The following is an 18,233-nucleotide window of genomic DNA, read 5'->3' on the forward strand; positions in this document are numbered from 1 at the left end:
TTCTAATGGAAATAAATAAAGAAATGTAATCAGGAGAAGGCATAACATGTCCTTGATGTAAAATATTAAAGTATAAATATATTAAAATTACAGATTATTAGCTACAAATGTGATAGATTTTTAAGTTATAGAATATGAAGTTTAAAATGTCAATGTTACAAGATCAATGTCAATGTTTGACAAGGAAACGAACATTTATATAAATACTCCCTAAGTGCATTCCATTCAGCCAACAACACCTTACCATCAAAGTGATCTGTCAGTGTCACCCATGTGAGGGCACAGTAACGTAATGTGCCCACTGATACACATGCTGAGGCTACAGCATCACTTCTAGACATTAATGCATAGCCTGGACCCATCAGAAGAGACCAGCTACAGGACATTCACAAATTAACTGGAGACCATGAAAGGGGGTAAAGGCTAAAAAAGTACCGCAGAATTAAGGATACTGAAAAGACAAACAAGATGTAACATAGGTTCTTACATAGAGCCTACATCAGAGAAAAGATAAGAGAAAGAAAACATTGTAACCATAACATCGGAGCATGGTGGTGCCTTAGGCAGTTATATTGTATCCACATTAGATTCCTTAAGTTGGATGGTCATTCTCTAATTATGTTTTTTAAATTGTCCAGTGTTTTCTAGTGACATATGGACTGAAATATTTAGTAGGAAAGGAATATAATATCACCAACTTATTCTCAAATGATTCATAAAAAGGTAATACGAATTATATGACAAAATTTTTTAAAAAGGTTTTAACTAATGACATTTAAGTAAAGGATAAAAAGAATGTTTTCACTATTGTTCCTACTTCTGTGTAATTTGAAGCTTGCACCCACATAACGTTGATTAAATTTTCGTTAGAGGTATTAAAGAATGTAACATTTAAGACTGCAGCAAAATAAAGTCATACTACTGTACCTCTTGTCATGAATGAGATGAAGTTGTAATCCCAGTCCTCTGGAAGCAGAGGCAAGGGTTGATCTCTGAGTTAGAGGCCAGCCTGGTCTACAGAGCGAGTTCCAGTTAAGCCAGGGCTGTGTACAGAGAAGCTCTTGTCTTGGGGAGTCGTGGGGCAGAAAGGAAGAAAGAAAGAAACAAAGAAAGAAACAAAGAAAGAAACAAAGAAAGAAAGAAAGAAAGAAAGAAAGAAAGAAAGAAAGAAAGAAAGAAAGAAAGGAAGGAAGGAAGGAAGAAAGAAAGAGAGGAAGGAAGGAAGAGAGAGAGGGAGGGGGAGGGAGGCAGGAAGAAAGAAGAAGAAAATAAGGAGGGAGGGAAAATGGAAGGCAGAGAAGGAGGAAGGGGAGGGAGGAAGAAAGGGAGAGATGAAGAAAAGTGATATAAGGAGGCAAAGTTCCCAAGGTGCTTCTCATTGTCATTCATAAAGCCCGTGGCTTTATTGGGCAGTTTCTCAATGTTTGCATGTATCTGAAAACATTCTGTAATAGAGATGTTTTCAAAAGTTAAGTCTTCCCCAACTTGATGCCCATTCTTAACCCTCTGCCTTCCTCCCTGCACCCTAGTTTTTCCCAAGAGTAATAGCCACAAAAAGCCATGGAAGGCAAACATATTTAGCAAACGTCCCTCTGCTCACCGCAGGTTCTGGGCACCACTTACGACTGTTTCTAAAGCAGACTTTACAGTAAACATGGTGGTTTTAAGCCACCAGTTACAGACAGGTCCTCAAATGTCAGATCTGGTCTTGGTCACCTGAAACATCTTCAGAAGAATCTGCTCTCATACATATGACTTACAGAAACGAGCAGCTGTAGACCACTGGCATTCTTCTGCCAACTCTATCACGTCCCTAGGAATAAATAAATTTTATTTAACTAAAAGTGCCAAATGTTAGAACTGACCTGAGATTCATAAAATACTAAAGAGAATTGACCAGATAGTATGGCTAGACCAAATTTCAGAAACCTAGAGGGATGAAGTCATGAATGTAATTACAGTTTCTACTCAATTTCTAATTCTCATTAGAAACAACATGAATACTGCCTATAAACTTCATAGTCAAACTTCATACAAAATGAAGCTTTTGTATGATTGATCATAATACAGGAAAAAATGGTTTAACAGAGGTCTGACAGATAGTGAGTGCATGACAGGGTAAGCTAAGTCAGCAAAGGCCACAGGAAGTAGTTAGAGCATTTGATTCCTGCTCACAGGTTTAATGAATGGAAGGTCTTCTCAGTGCTCATCCTTGGGCTAATCTTTCTATGTTTCAGAAAATGGATACAGTTACTGTTTCTCAGATAGGCAAGGAGTCCAAAAGCCCTCCCTGCATTTGATTCCTGGGAGTCCTGTAAGTGTACCCAGGACTTAAGCAGCAGGGATTGGTTCACACAGTTCTGGACTTCTGAAATCCAACTATTTCCAGGTTTTCCTTGTTGTTTCTTTTAGTTTTTCTGGTCCTCTCTCAAGCCTCCTCCTCTTAGAGAGATAACATGGTCTCTCTGTCCACCACATCCTCTTAACCTTTACTATCTCTATGAAGACAAGATACGTCTACCTTCGGAGGGGCGGGGATAGGACTTTAACATAGGCACTCTGAGGGGACATGACCCAGTCCATAACACTCTCATTGTTTGGAGCCTCGGCTGGTGCACAGCAACGTTGAGCCAGCGTTGTCAATAGCATGCCATTGTCTTCCTCAACTCAAGGCAAGTGTAAGCGTTTCAGCACACTTGTTGGAACGAGTTTCTTTTGTGCTCTGTTCAATGTTATACATTTAGATGCCCTAATCACAGAGGAAAAATGGAAAAAGGCAACTTAACATACACTGGAGCTATTTGATTGTATTTGTTAAGACGGAAAGAAAGAAGAGGGGAGAAAAGACAGAACTCCGGCACTCATTTAAATGTGCTTCTTGGAGCTCACTGCCCCTTTCCCCTCTCCTTAGCTGTGGAGACACACCTTTACCTTTCCCTCTGTTTACACCAGCAACAAGAAGTGAAATTACTACCAGGCAGGAAAGTATATTATTTAGTTAATGACATAAGCAATGTGTTTCTATGGAGATGAGACTGCAGGATGCTCCAGGGCTCCCTGCAACATGTTTGAAGACACCTGGCTCCTATTTTAGAGAGGAAAGATACTAGGAATTTGTGTGTCAAGATGCCATGGGATTGGATGCGGTGTTTTACCTCTGCCCTTTATTAACAGAGCTGTGCAAACACCAAGAAGGGGTCATTGTGTATCAGGGGATAACAAGGTCATTGTCTTTGATGCTGATTTTAGCCTTTCCTCCCCCCATTACAGGAATTCTGCACACTTGGAGTGGTGAAGCATACTCCAAACATACATCTGTAGGAGTCAGCACATGCTTTCCTGAGAGGGAAACCTCAAATGATTTAAACACTAATGACCAAAGTAATACAATGAGCAGAAAAAGCTACGGTTACTCTACAGTTGCACCTGAGTCTCCATGCCAGGTAACAAGCTGTGCAGTTTAGTCACCACGCTCTCCCCCGTCTTATGGTGGTGGTTAACATTTAACGTTTACCTCAACACGTCCCTCTACCCTTAGGAGGGACCAACTGATAAAATCTGCCCTCCTCCTCCCCCTCCGATCCCTCACCTCCCACCATGTCTCTCCCTGAAAATGACAACATCTACTCAGCTGGGGTTGGGACTTCATGCCCACCTCCCTCCCTTATGCTGGGATTTAATCTGGCATTTAGATCTTTTCGTGTTCTCACAGTAAGTGTGAGTTCATACCTATGACAACCCTGTTATGTCTGTTATGTCTGGACGACACCACTGCCTTGCAGTCAACCAGTACATCTTATGATTTAATTCCCCTCTTCTGCAATGATCCCAGAGCTCTGAGATGAGGAAGGTGACAGTGATGTACCATTTAGGCGTTTAGGCATTCTACAACTTCTTGGTCTCTGCATCCCGGCCAGTTGTGAGTTCCAGTGTTGATTATCATCAGTTGCAAAATGCAGCTTTTGTGATGAGGGTCTAGAGTTGTGCTTATTGGTGGCTGTAAGGATAACTCTTTACATTTAGTATTATGGCCACTCAGTAGAATTACAGAGGTAGGTTTCCTGTAGGGCCTATGATTTGCCTTGCCACAGGTTCTCAACCCCAGAAACAGTACCAAGTATGAGTTCCATCTCACAGAGAGGCCCATAGATCCAATAAAAAGTAGTTGGTTATCTTCAAGGCATTCACAACACTACAGCATCAATGGGCATGTTTTGTTAGGCCAGAAGTTACTAGAAAATTCACAGATGGATATTACTGATGATCAATTTTCCCCTCTGGTAGCATAGATAACATCTTCCAGCACTATGAAAACTAGCCAGTAAGTATAAAGCATCCATTTTACTGCCAGCTTGAATTTTCAATGTTCTAGGACTCAAGTATGTGATATGTTTAGAAACAGGGTCATATACCAAGCTCTTGAGGGTAACAAATCAGTATCGATAACCTAAAAACATATGGGGGATCTCTGGGAACTCTCTAACCACCAACTCCAAGAGAATTAACTCATACCTGACCTTGGGGTTTTTATTTATCCACCTGTGGCGTCTAGTAGGGACAGTTCATCCCATTGAAACTCAATATGTGTACGTGTATATATTACCCCTCCCTGTTTTCCTTCCTCCACTCCCTGCCCTCTTGTCCCCTGTCCACCTAATCCTTCCTATTACATCATCCCCTTCGCTGGTAACTAATGTCTTGTGTCAGAAGAAAAGTCAGTCTTCTTTAAGGCTATGATACTTGATAGACGGCCACGGTAGAAGACAATATAAATCAGTCCTTGTGAGTTACAAGCAGAGGAAAATAGTCGTGTGGGTAGGGAAGAGGGGCCTGGGTCTGGGAGGAATGGGAAGAAGGATGAAGATGACCAAATGCACTGCATGGAATTCTCAACTAAAACAAAGTAAGACGATAGCTTCAAGACGAACTACCCTCAGAGTCCATCTCTGCCGCCCACCTGGGCATCAACTGACCATCAGTTCTGGAGACTATGGTTTCTTATTGTCCACTTACAGATCCTTCTCCAACCAATGTAACTACTAGATCAGTGTTTCCTCAGATTATAAGATATTTGACTTTTACGTCTCATTGTACAAATACTTTCCCATCTTCTTAGCTCCAAAATTTATCATATATATACACATATATCATATATATACATATGTATATCATTATATCTATACACATACACAGAATCACATGCACACATATCACACACAGTAGCTATTACCTCCAATATTACCATCAGGCTAAAACATCCCCTGCTGGAAAGAGAAGGGAGTTTATTCAAGAAGCTCACAAAACTTACAAGGCTCAGGGAGCTCAGGATTTACAGCATTCATGAGTTCCCTTCCCAGCGTTATACAAGAAGTGATCATTTTCTGGGAAAGCGTCAATTGGTGGGGCTGCCTACAAGTTGTGCAATGAGTTCCAAGGATGAAGCTTTGTTTCATCTTAAATGTTTTATTTTATTTAAGTTATTATTTAAGTATTTATCTGGAGGTTGGTCGGACTGATGTATGTGTGTACGTGTGTGTTTGTGGAGTCAGATGACAACATGGAGAAGCCAGTTCTTTCATCAACCACGTGGGATATGGGGATTAAACTAAGCCTTGGCAGCAAACGCCTTAGAGGGGTTGAGTCATCTCGCCAGTCCAGGGCTGAGCTTTCATAAGTCCTCGCTTCTGCTAAAGTGGGCTCTTTGGTGGTACAGCTTTAATTCTCTTGTGTTCTGTAAATGAGCACATAATAAACTTAATTATTCATGAAGCTGGACTTAGAAGGAATCATTTCTCTTGCCAGTGTCCTAGCTGGATGAGCAGACATTTGCTCTCATCTCCCTAGGAGCAGCCATGTACTGCCCAACTAGGAAGTGATTAAACCAGAGTTCGGAAGGAGCATCTTGAAATGGATGATAAGACAAGAAACTGGGGTTATATGTATGTACGTGGGTAGAACATCTGTGATGTTGACTTCTCCATGTGGTGCGGCGTGATAGCGACCATCGCATGTTTTCTGTAAAGGTAATAAGATATGCAGGCAAGCCCTGTGAAAGTGGAAGGTCCTTTGGGGGATTCCTGGATGTCCATCTTCCCCTGGGTACTATGTACTGGCATGTCTCTGTGATGTTCGAGATCCGTCACGTGAGTATGGAGACATTCTCTGGATGGCTGATGGAATACAGATGTTGATGCAGTCCCGGAAAGTGGTACTTGTGGGATGCTTGGTCGTTGCTGTCTTAGTTGGGCAGTAAGATGTAAACTCAGGCTCTGATGTCTCCTTTGAAAGAACTTGCCCTGGCAGTGGAATCATTGCAATGGGGAGAAACAAACAAACAAACAAACAAACAAGCAGAACTTGGGGATGCTCGCCTATGTGTTTAGAAGAAATGGAAAAGTGGATGACCACAAAAATGTTAGCTTCCTGTTTCTTACAGTTGGCAGGATCTAAGGGAAGGAGACTTCAGAATCAATTGGTGCTTAAGACCCCTAACTGCAGTCCAAGCATGTGGAAACTAAAGGAAAAACGAGACACGGATAGGTACACAGCGAGGTGGACGTGAATGCCATACCCATGGAACTGCCCCATGCAAAGGAAGGTGGAAGCTTTGAGAGGGTAAGTATGTCGACAGAGGACTTAATAGTGACCCAGCTTCGTTGAAAGCTATGGAAATCAGGGAATACTCAGCATCTGAGTCACTTGAGTGAGAAAACGCTTTTCCGCTTTTCAAGAAGCACTGAAAAGAGTCCTTCACAGTCGGACTGGTAAGTCTGGGAGATGGTGGGGTAGATAGGATCATTCTGAATGCGGAAACAGAGAGGCTGAGTAATTCGCCTGCTCATTCCTCCTGACACAAAGGCTAAGAGATCTGAGAACAATATGAAGAAAATCAGTGCATTAGAACAGGCTCGGAGGGGCCATCTGGCTGTCACGAGCTGAGTCCCTGTAAATATTGGGGACTACGAAGACAACAGAGATCAGGCATTACTGATACTTAGGCATGTGCTACGTGATTTTTGATGCTCAGTGTACCAGGTAGGACTGTGTTCCTAGAGGAGGTAAGAAGTTAACACAGTGAGGCCCCCAGGACCACTGGAACTTCAGTCGCTTTGAGCCTCACGGGGAAATGTGTTGTGTATGAGACAGAAAGGCAGGACTGAATAACTTGGACATGCCAATCAAGCTTATAAAGTGCTTATAACGTCAACCAAAAGGGGAGAAGAGTAAAGCAAGGAGGTTAGTTAAAAGCAAAGCCAGCCACAGCATGACAAAATAGAACAGTAAAACAAGAACAAAAAAATAGCAATTAAAGAGTTTGCATAAAGGCACTTTACATACATAATAAAATGTACTCCTGGGTTTGGGGTAAGATCTTCCTGCTAGTGATCTGTTACCCAGCTCAGGTGTTGGTCAGGCAGATCTCTGAGGCTCCACCCACAGTGCAGGCAATTGCCACTGCTATTGGCTGCATACCAGAGGTGCATAGCGAGACTTCATTACTGAACACATTGGCTGCTCAACATAAAAAAAAAAAAAATGATGTCGGAAATAAACTTTAAGCTCCTTATATGCTGCAGGCCTTTGTGATGCCAGAAGATGTTATACAGGCTGCTGAGGGAGATTATTGAGGGAAAAAAAAAAGAAAAAAAATCAAAACAAAGCAAAACAAAACCCCAAACTCCTGCACGGATACATTACCAGCATGGCAGACAAGAACGTATGCTAGTGCTATAGTGGCATAACTGATATAGATGCAACCAATTTCTTTCTAATTGCACTTAAGACCTGCTTCGCAGAAGAGAACTTAGGTTTAATACTGAAGCAGGGACAAAGGACCATGGCTGGGAAGGTTACAGACCCCAGTGGGAAAGCAGCTGCTACTGACTTACTTTGTTTTGTCAAACTGATATGGTTTGCCTTTCAAACTGACCTGCAAACATCTGTGTCTGCACTCATAGCTGCTGCTGCCATCAGCAGTCATGAAGGAAAAGGCTTTTTCGTCGTGCAGTGGTTAATGTAGAGACTTATAACTTGCCAAGCTGCTGAGAATAATTAACTGCTGCTGTGGCATGGTGTCCTAATGCTCAAACATAAATGAAATAAAATAATCAAACATCAATTATTACACATACACACATTACACATACACACATTCGCGCGCAAATACACACACCACAAGACTTAGAAAGAATCTAAACGGTGGAGGAAATACTCCTATGCTATAAATCTAATTTCTTTCAGTAGAAACATCCCCTCCTAAAGGAAATGGGAAGCTTCACAACACTCAGGAAGCTAAAAAAAAAAAAGAAAAGAAAAAAAAAGAAAAATTCAAATTAAATTAAAAGAAACTTAAAAGGGCTCAGGAAACTTCTAAGACAGAAAAATCAGGAAATTACAAGACTTATAAGACTCATGAGACTTGTTCTCAAGTTTGTATAAACACTGAGGCACTTCTGTGGAAAGGAGGCTTCTTTGGGAAGCTGCCTGTAAGGACTGGGAGGAGCACCAGTGACAAGGCTACCCCACACCACTCACTGGGATAGGCTTTGTGATGGTCAGAGGCCTCTGACTCACCATGTTCCTGTAAGTGACTCCAGTCACTCATTGGCTCACAGAGTTAGACTTGAGAGCTTCTTTGATATGACATCCATTCCCTGGGTGAATGTTAGTCTTGTCATATTTCCTAGGAAATGTTACACAACAGCATGGCACATTCATCCATACCCGATCTCTTGATGGTTGTTATGGGGAGTCCAGAGTTGGCTTTTCCTTACTAACATGGTTACTTCTACATTTCTTCTTTTTTTAAAAAACATATTTTTATTGTGTATTCATTCTTTGATGATTTTATATGTGTGTATGATGTATCTTGCTCATAACTTCCGTAGCCTACCATCTTCCAACTCTCTGATACTTCTAAATTTTTATTCCTACCCAAAAATCTCTCCACTAAAATACAGAGCCAGTTTTTCATCATCTTAATAGCCATGTCTAATTCCATAAACCAAAGCTCAAATAATTACCCCAAACTAGTTTGTCCTCTTTCTGTCTGACCTGTCCCCTTCTTCTGGAGTTACTGCCCCGGACAATAGACCACAATTCCCCCAGTGTTCCAAGGAAGAAATGATACCATGACTAATCTTTGCACATCCTGTCTATACTTGTACCCATCTCTTAACTGTCTTCCTGCTCATCATCCCCATCACCTGCTCCCACCATCTTCACAGAGACATGTTGTTATTGTTTCCTGAGCTCTCTGCTTTATTCACATTTCCCTCAAGGTGTGACTCAAAGTGACAGCCTGTGCTGTCATTGACTGACCCACTCCTATGAGGACTGAGCTGCAAACAAAAGAGTTGATCTAAGGTTCTGGCCACCAAACTAAGTCTCTTTAGGGTTACCGAGCAATTTGGTTTGCTCAAGAAAATGACTAGATGGCTGGCCCAACATTTTTGTGACTGGGTTAAATCGCAGTATAAATTAACTGAAGTCATCCAGCCTGCCACCTGCACATTTTTGTAGAAATGCTACTTTTTGTGGGCAGCATTGCATGTGCGCACGTGCGCATGTGTGCACAAATGCATACACACACACACACACACACACACACACACACACACACACAAACACACCATATATTTACATGATGTTGCCCCTAAAACTTATGAGGCTAAGAAATTGAATAGTGCTAACTGGCAAATATTTTGCAAAAGCCACTAAGTTGTTTTATGCCCCCAACTCTTCTAGCTTTCAGTGTATATCCTACAATGTCCTATGTCTGCCTCTTGATTTTGACTTCTTTGGATACTCATAATTATAAACTACTCTCTCTCTCAGTTCACCGACACTTCCTCAAATGCTCTCCTTAATACACATATACCTTCTTCAACATTCACAAACACCCACATTCCAAAACTAACAGGGAAGCCCTGTGATTAGAAACACGGGATCAGAAGGCTGGTGGTGACATCCACCAAGAAGCCACGTTATTTCTGGAACTATTTGTCTTCAACGTTCTGCCTTGCTCTGGTGCATTCTGCTCCACATCACAAACCCTCCAGAACTTGGCTGCTTCTCTTTACCCTCCTGCTTCTCCACTGCACCTACCTACCCTAGTTATGTGGTCTATGGACTGGCCTTGCCCACTGGAATCTGCTACTCCTGCACTCTCTGTCCAGTCTAGGTTTGGTAATGATTTCCTGCTATTGTTCACCTCTGAGTTGACAGACTAACATCTGCCTCTTTGTATGCAATTCCGTGCATTAAATTCCTGACCTTGAGTAAACAGAAGGCCTTCTGCTTGACAGAACTCTAATGTAAAACTGACATCTCAGCCCACCACAAAGGCATTTGGTGGCTCCCTTCCTCCTGCATGTTGAGTTAAAGCCTGTGTGCCCACAGCAAGTCATGCTTATAAGTTGGGACTGTGGTTTCTTATCAGCTCTGCCCCATGAGGAACTCTCAGGATAGGAACAATAAGCAGGTAATCTCAGACTCTCCAATGTCCTTCTTATTGCTTCAGATAACACACTGGATTCTCACAGTTTCACAGCGCAAAACTCGTTCAGTCTTTATTTTTGTTTTTAATTTATGCAGTATGCTCAAAGTTTGAGAGGATGCAGGGCAGGACCTGGATTTAGAATAACACAGAATTGAAATACAAATTAAGCATTAGCATTTCCTTTCCAGCTCCAGGGAGGTGAGAGGTGGTGATAAGTCAGGAGTTGGGAGTTCTTTCCTCTTTATGGTATACCATGTTGCTACTGGGTCTATTGGATCTCCATTGGTAAAGGCACCTCTACTTCACTACAGCTCAGGGGTCAGGCAATCTCTGTATCATGACGCGGAGAGAAGGCTTTGAAACATTAAAGCGTTGCCATTTACTTCCGGCAACTAAACAGGTAAAATTTTTAAAAAGGGTTTTCAAATTCTAAGAGACCCTTAGAACTTTGAGAGCAATTAACGGTCCCTTCTGACTCCAGGTTCCTCTAGGAAAAAAAAAAAGTCTAACCCTCTCTATGGAGCAGAACGTTGTAACTCAGAATAATTTAAAGCAACTCACCATTTTCTATAATGCAAAGGAATTTTCAAGATAAATAGATATGAATATAGTTTAAAGATTGGGAAATGGATCCACCAAAGATCTGTTTCATGTATTCTATTAAGTCAGAATTACTGACCAGAGTGCCTGAAAGCCTTGTCACTAAACTAGCCATCTGGCATTTTAACTAATCCAAAGGTATGGCACACAAATATTTTTTTCTAAGTGTATTGTGTGAGTGTGAACTTTTTATGTTAGCATATTATGAAACTCTTAACCACTGAATTACCACATCAAGTGATCATTGCACACTTTAATACAGCATTGTTTTGACCACAAGGAAATCAGAAAACAGACTACTAATTGTCCTCTGAAAATTCTGGCAGGATGTGCAAGAATAATTCCTTTTTCTGAATCATAACAGCATATTCGTATTACAAATTTGCCTGGAGTTGACTTCCGGGTCTGGTGTGAATCACAGTAGCTGCTGACTTGGCAAGGTAAGGCTCTTGTGTTCCGTGAAATATTGCAGGTGCCAACTGTGACAAAGTCACCATTGTCTTCCTTTAATGAAGCTAGTAGAAATAGCTAAGTGTCCACAAGTGAATCCCAGGGTGCCTCGTGTCCAGGAGGTCAATTACTGCAAGGTGGTAGGCAATTGGGATTCCCATAACCACTAACTGACATGCTCTGTGCTCCTTTTCAATAATGTACTGCTAGTCTATTAGAATACAAGGAAATTATTACGGCAAGCATTGAATCAGACATTCTGACATATGAGAGGTCTAAAACGGTCATGATTTATGCAAAGTCCACAAAGCAATCGAGACCCTGAGTCATGCAGGACATTTTATATTGTATAATCCACAAAAATCCAGATCGTTACTTGAGAGGAAATCTACCTGCAGGGCTGTGTTTTGTTTTGTGTGTTTGTCGTTCACACTCTTGTTTTCTTCATTTTTTTTATTTGTTATTATGCTAAGACAAGTTTAAATCCCTTATGCTTGGTAGAACCCACTTGAGTTATTTTGGGTCAGCAGTATGGAAACTGAATCAACTCACACTTTAATTTTTACATTTTTTTAACTACAAATAAGATCTTATGTGTCCTCGCTCAGACTTCCATATTTACATCTTCTGTCATTCTTTGAAATCCTTTTCTCCCAACACGAAAATTCTATCATTTTTGAATTTTTTCCATGTGAAAATGAATCAGCCTGTGTCGTAGATCAGAGCTGGGACAATGTTATAGAAAATTACCTTTAAGTAGTAAATAGTGCCAGCTGTGGTAATAGGCAATTATAATCCCTGCCTTCAGGAAGCAGAGGACTGAGGATGACCACGAGTTCCAGACCAGCCTGGGTCTACACAGCAAGACAAACACACAGAAGTAAAAGTAAAATCATCGTGAGTTGTTAGACATATTACAACTCCCTGCTAAAGCGGCATACATTTTACTCAACTTTACAAAATAATCTATCATTTTTTTTAAAATCCTAATTTTGAAGTGAATGTCATTTCATTCTTAATGAACGTAAATCTAATTTTTTTTAAAAATAACACACCTGGGCTGATTTTTTTCAATTTTTAAACATTCTCTTTATCTTAATATATGATCAAATAATTCACTTTGTTCTGTAAAACTCTTAACACTTTTTCGCACTCATTTTCTTGTTGAGTAACAAGATACCAAAAGTTGGCCTACAAAGGATAAAATTCTTTAGGGTTTTATTTTTGTTTTCCAGAATTCTAAAAGTATAGGTATAGATCTTATGTCTCCGACATTTAGATGAATTAAAGTGAATTGAGGTTTAAAAACCAACTTTTGAAAAGCTTAGCTCTCCTTCTAATGTTTTAGACAGACTACTGTATCTCCATTTTCCAATGACTTCTGTGTATTACATAGAAAACCTGTATCAGCTTACTTCTTCCAATGCCTTTAAAATGAAAATAATTTTCATTTTTAATTATTAAAATCTGTGTCTCTGAAGATTTTTCTCAGGCTAGCCTCAGTAGAAAGTTCTGTGACTAGAGCCGGTCCATCAATTCCCCCAAGTAATAGCTTAATTACTTGTAAACTCTGGAAACCATTAGTTTATCATCCTTTGAAGTGCACAGGCAACCGGCCAGGCTGAGAGCAAAACACTTGTTACGTTTTCATGTAATGAGCTTAATTTCTTTTCTGTTATTTTTCGTCATTTTGAGAAGGAAACTTAGTGGGATAGACTTTCATGTTCGAAAGATTAAAAGTTGTGTCATTTTGCCTCATGAACGGCCTCCGCGATTCACTTACAAAATTCGCAAAGAAATATTGAAGGCTCGGAAGACAGTGATTTACGAGCTCTTGGAAATCATGGGAACTCAAAGGTAAAGCTGTGTTTGAATGACTGCGATACTGTAAAAGAGGACCGTCCTAGCCTTCTGCCTCTAAACAACATCCCTCACACACCCTACAAAGTTACAGGGCAGCCTGCTGCTTGCCTGTCTTCCTCCTTCCCTCCCTTGCTCCTCCAGCTAAGGGTTGAGGTTGCCTGTGGTGTTGGGCTTGCTTTAGGCACCCCTTCCTCGAAGCCTCCGCAGAATCCTCCCCCCATCCCACCCCACCCCCACACACATTTTTTTGAGGTTTTTTTCTTTCCCTTCCAAATTCATTGTCAGGTGTATTTTCTTCCCCACAGGCCGAACAGAGATCAAAGCAAGTTCTGAATGTGGGTGGTTATTGTGAGGTTGAAACACTATATGTCTGAATATTACCCCCTCCCCCCTCCCCAAATGAGGAAGGAAAAAAAGAATGTGAGAGGAGGAGCGGAGGGTTGCTAACGTCATCTAAGCAAAATGGTGATCTTCCCGGTTTTGTGGCAGGCGCAGGTGGGAGGCAAACCCATCTGGAAAGGCGCCTGTTTTAAAGGACAACAGATGAAAAAGCATCTTGGAGCCGGACGTACCTGAGAGCAGCGGCTAAGGCCTGCCCTTCCTGGTCCTTGATTCCCTAACCTCGGTGTAGGAGTGTTTGGCGGGTTTCAGGGAAAAGAAAGCAAGGAGGGCGAGCAAGTCCTAAAGAGTCAGGGGACTCCCTCAGAGAGATGCAGCTGATGGAGGCCTAGCCCAGATTCGGGACTGCAAACTTCCGGAGCTTTTTGAACATCAGCACACTCCTGATACCGCCTCCTTCCACTGTATATTGTAATTACGAGCCACCTTCTCTTTTGTCAAACTCAATTCCTCTAAGCATCCTGCTTTGGGGACCCATTTTGCATTCTGCAATACCCCCTATTCCTCCCCAGACATATATGTCAAGGAATAAGGAGTTGAGACATGACATATTAATGTTTTTATCTAGGGACTCTCTGCTCCCACGGGAAGGGAGGGAACCCAGGAGCAGAGGGCGGCGGAAAGCAACCGAGAAGGAATCACTCCGAAGCTCCTGCGGAAATTCATATTCCGTGTATGTTCCTCCTTCGTCTAGAATAAATCCTGCAGGCCTCCCCACGCAAAGCCGGCGGCGTTTATTTATTTGCATGTCATGCTTATAATGCGGTGGAAAGCAAGACGGATCTTCCAGGAGGGGAGGCGACGGCGCTCACCTTTCAGGCTCTCTCCCCTAAATAAAAAAGAATTGACCGGCGGGGCGCCTAAGAATTTATCTTGAGTTTGCGGTCATTACCTCTATTATATGGCCCCAGCAATAAATAAGTCGGGTAGTTACTACCCAACAATAAAACTGTAGTGTGTGGGACACCTTACTATTACTTTCTTAATAATCTGTCGCTTCTTTCCCTTTAAATCTTCCAGTCTTGTCTTTTCACTCTTTTACAAGGATCTATCTTCACCCCTTGAGGTACCAGCTCTCTGGGATCATTTTTATATTTCGTGAACACAATAATTTTTCTTGTCTAAGACTTACTGTTTTTTCCTATTCCCGGCTGCTTAATCTGCTTCAAGACAAAGGGTCGGCCAGCCGGGATCAAATATCTTTTTCTTTTCCCCCTCTCTTATTTTAACTACGTTGTGCGTCCCATTAATGAGACATCCCCGCCTTCCCCGGGTCGCAGCCACCCGTGGGGGCTCTGGGAGGAAGGATGCACTCAAGTTCGGAGTGAGGTGACGGCTCCCAGGGAGAAGGTCTGAGCCCGCTCTCACACATCCTCTGGAGCGAATACGGTATCAAGCAAAAGGGGAGTTTGCCCAGAGTAATTCTCCTGTGTGGCTGGCGGGGTGGCTGCTCTTGGGGATCCCACTCTTTCCACTTTCTGGTTGGCGCTCCACGCGGGCACAGTGCGCCACGCGTGGACGCGAGCGCCCGCAGCCTGGACAGTCCTGGGAAATCAAACTCGCCACGCGGCGCTTCCTCGGCATCGCGAAGCCCCAGTCCTGCACCCAGGCTTGGGCCCGGACGGGGGGCGACCCAAGGCAGAAGAGGGGCGTTCCCCCGGCTGCTGGCTGCGCTCGCACTTGAACTCCCTGGGAAGCCCTGCCCGCTTCCCGGCTGCAGCCTCAGCAGCCACTCGCAGCCCGGCGCGAGGCGTTGTCCAGTCCCCGCCGGAGCCCCGAAGAGCCCCAGGGGCCCTCCGCCCTAGGGGCAAGGAGCTGAGCCACCGAGCCGCCGGCGCTTTGTCAAAGCACAGTCAGTTCTCTCGGAGGCTCCAAAAGTGACTCGCACCCCGGAGGAAAGGACTGCGAGCGCCCCTCGGAGTTGGGGTGGCCCGTGAGGAGGGTGCGGGAGATTAGAGGCAAATGGGCAGTTACCGCGTGGGGAGGAAAGAAAGGAGCGGGACCTGCGTGGCTTTCCCTTTTGTCTCAACACTGTAGGTTCCTCAACAGCAGCAGGTTCATACAGCCAGCCCCCCACCTAGCAAGGTTTCTATTTCTAAGACTTAGATCGCTGATAAAACCAGAACTCATGGTGGGGGTGTAGAGAGGAGAGAGAGAGAGAGAGAGAGAGAGAGAGAGAGAGAGAGAGAGAGAGAGAGAGAGAGAGAGAGAGAGAGAGAGAGAGAGAGACTGAAAAGATGGTGAACTTCTCACCTTTCTTTAATCCAGGTTCTATGCGTGCGCGCGCGTGTGCGTGTGTGTGTGTGTGTGTGTGTGTGTGTGTGTGTGTGTGTGTGTGTGTGTGTGTATCCTTGTTAATTGCGTTTTGCCGGGGTGATCTTTTAGAACTCAAAAATCGTCTGGGAAAATATTCACGTTTGGGACAGAAAACATTTTTTATTTATACCCCTGACATTTAAAAGAGCAGAATTAATTTGTTCTGTCTACATTAGCATTGGGAGAAAGTTTCTGAAATCCAGCTGGGGGAAGGGGGGCAGGGTGGAGAAAAAGAAAGCGCAGAAAGAAAAAGAAAAGCTAGCCTTGTTTTGTGTGTCTCTCTCCCTTATATCAGATCTGTAATCAATCATTGAAATAGGAAGCAGCAAAATTGTAAAGATTCGATAGATTAAAATGCAAATGAAAGGTAGAAAAAGAAACATTAACACGGCCACCAAAGATTTAATAACCGTAAATCAAGGTTTTTCTGTTGCAGCTGCAGTTTGTGTGTTTATGTTTTAATCATGTTCAGTCCATAAATAAATAATTTCTGAAACGAGACTAATTTTTCATTATTTTAACCGTGAGCTATAACACTAAATATTAAAAATAGAAAAATGTGCATAATGCCACATCCCCAACCCAGAGAGAGAAACACTTGGAACAATTGTTTAAAAACCAAGAGGTTTCACTTGTGTGTTTTGAAAATCAAAGTATTATGCTTAAACTTCTCTCTCAACTGACAAAGCCCAAAGTTTATTTTTCTTTAATATTTTATGTTAACAATGCACAATTTATACTAAAGATCTGTGGGGCTCTGTATCCATTTCAGCTTCAGCATTTTCAAGGCAGGGAAGTGGCAGAATATTTAAATGACACAAAACCCCATTCCAAAGTACCTTGACAATTTCTGGGTAATATTTTATAAAAGTTTCTGCCTTTTGGGGAAGAAATAACTGATAGGCAACACATTGAAACTTTTTTTAGCTTTATATTTAAGTTATTTTTTTCCACAAAGGGATATCTTCTCTCTTTGTTTTGTGATCCTTCAATTTAAGCTTGTATGTCAAGGTGTCAGGTTGTTCAAGCAAACTTCAACTATTCTTTTCGTTGACTATGCTGAAAGTTTCCCATCTTTGTTTTTCATTTAGAACATTAACTTCTTAATTTAGAATTTTACCACTTAAAAAAGAAAACACAGGGATTTATTCTTTCTGTTCTTTTCCCCTTTTCTCCCTCCCTCCCTCCCTTCCTATTTATTTATTTATTTATTATTTATTTGGTGATCCTATTAACATAAGAGAGGACACTCCATTTCAGCATAGAAGTGTTTAAGAAGACGCTTTTCCCCTTAACTCTGTGCTTAAATGAATGAGGGTCGCCTTAGTCTCTCCTCTTCCTACAAATTGCAGAATAACCAAATCTAGAGTGCACACATCCTTCCTCGAAACTTTAAGCTAAATGTGAGCCGAGCTAATGCTCTCCCGTCCCCCTCCCCAACCAAACAATCAGGTTTTCACTCTGACAACCCAATAATGTATTTAGTTTGAAATTACACTTGGATCTTTTCTCCTTTGTATTTCTTTTTTATTTACTCCAGTACAACGAGATGACTTGATTTTCATGGGATTACATGAACTCCATCCAGTATTAGTGGGGCACTGCTACAACTAAATACTGTCTTAATAGACAAATGAACTTTTATTTGCTAGGGTTTGTAGGTGGGTTTGGAAACAGTATGCAAGTGATTTGGTTACTGTTGAGAACTGAACAGGCACACAAATCATTTCTCTAAAGGGAAGAGATGTAGCTGTGTAAAAGGCAGAAGCAAGGACAGAATCGTGGGGAATTATTTCACTTTATTGCTATTATTAATTAAACCGGATGTGGTTTTATTCTGCACTTTTAATAACGACCTTGTTAGAAGCTCCGGGCGGCTTTGCTTCCCTTCACTCCCAATTCCTCTCATTCATTAGGTCCCCTTTTGATAGGGCTGCCTTTCCTACAGTCCAACTCTTAGGAGTTAACAGTGGAAAAATCTCACGGGTCTTGGGGAAGATCCCGCTCCTCCCGCCCCCGGGAAAAACAAAACAAAACGCGGGCGGGGAGGGCAGAGAAAAGGAAGAGACGCTTTTCCCATTCTCTTTCAGCATTTCTTTCGTTG

The 18,233-nt window shown here is 42.2% G+C and overlaps 1 long non-coding RNA gene across 1 annotated transcript in view; it reads right to left on the reverse strand.

The window, feature by feature from the left end:
• Positions 1-16,160, reverse strand: part of LOC120096678 (uncharacterized) — a 31,029-nt gene extending 14,869 nt beyond the window's left edge. The window contains exon 1 of the long non-coding RNA XR_015637560.1: positions 16,067-16,160. This is a non-coding gene — a long non-coding RNA (uncharacterized LOC120096678). The remainder of the gene's footprint in view (positions 1-16,066) is intronic.
• Positions 16,161-18,233: the final 2,073 nt, after the last annotated feature.

The sequence above is a fragment of the Rattus norvegicus genome, chromosome 14 (genome assembly GCF_021556685.1).
Source record: "Rattus norvegicus strain SHRSP/BbbUtx chromosome 14, alternate assembly SHRSP_T2T, whole genome shotgun sequence".
Lineage (NCBI taxonomy): Eukaryota > Metazoa > Chordata > Mammalia > Rodentia > Muridae > Rattus > Rattus norvegicus.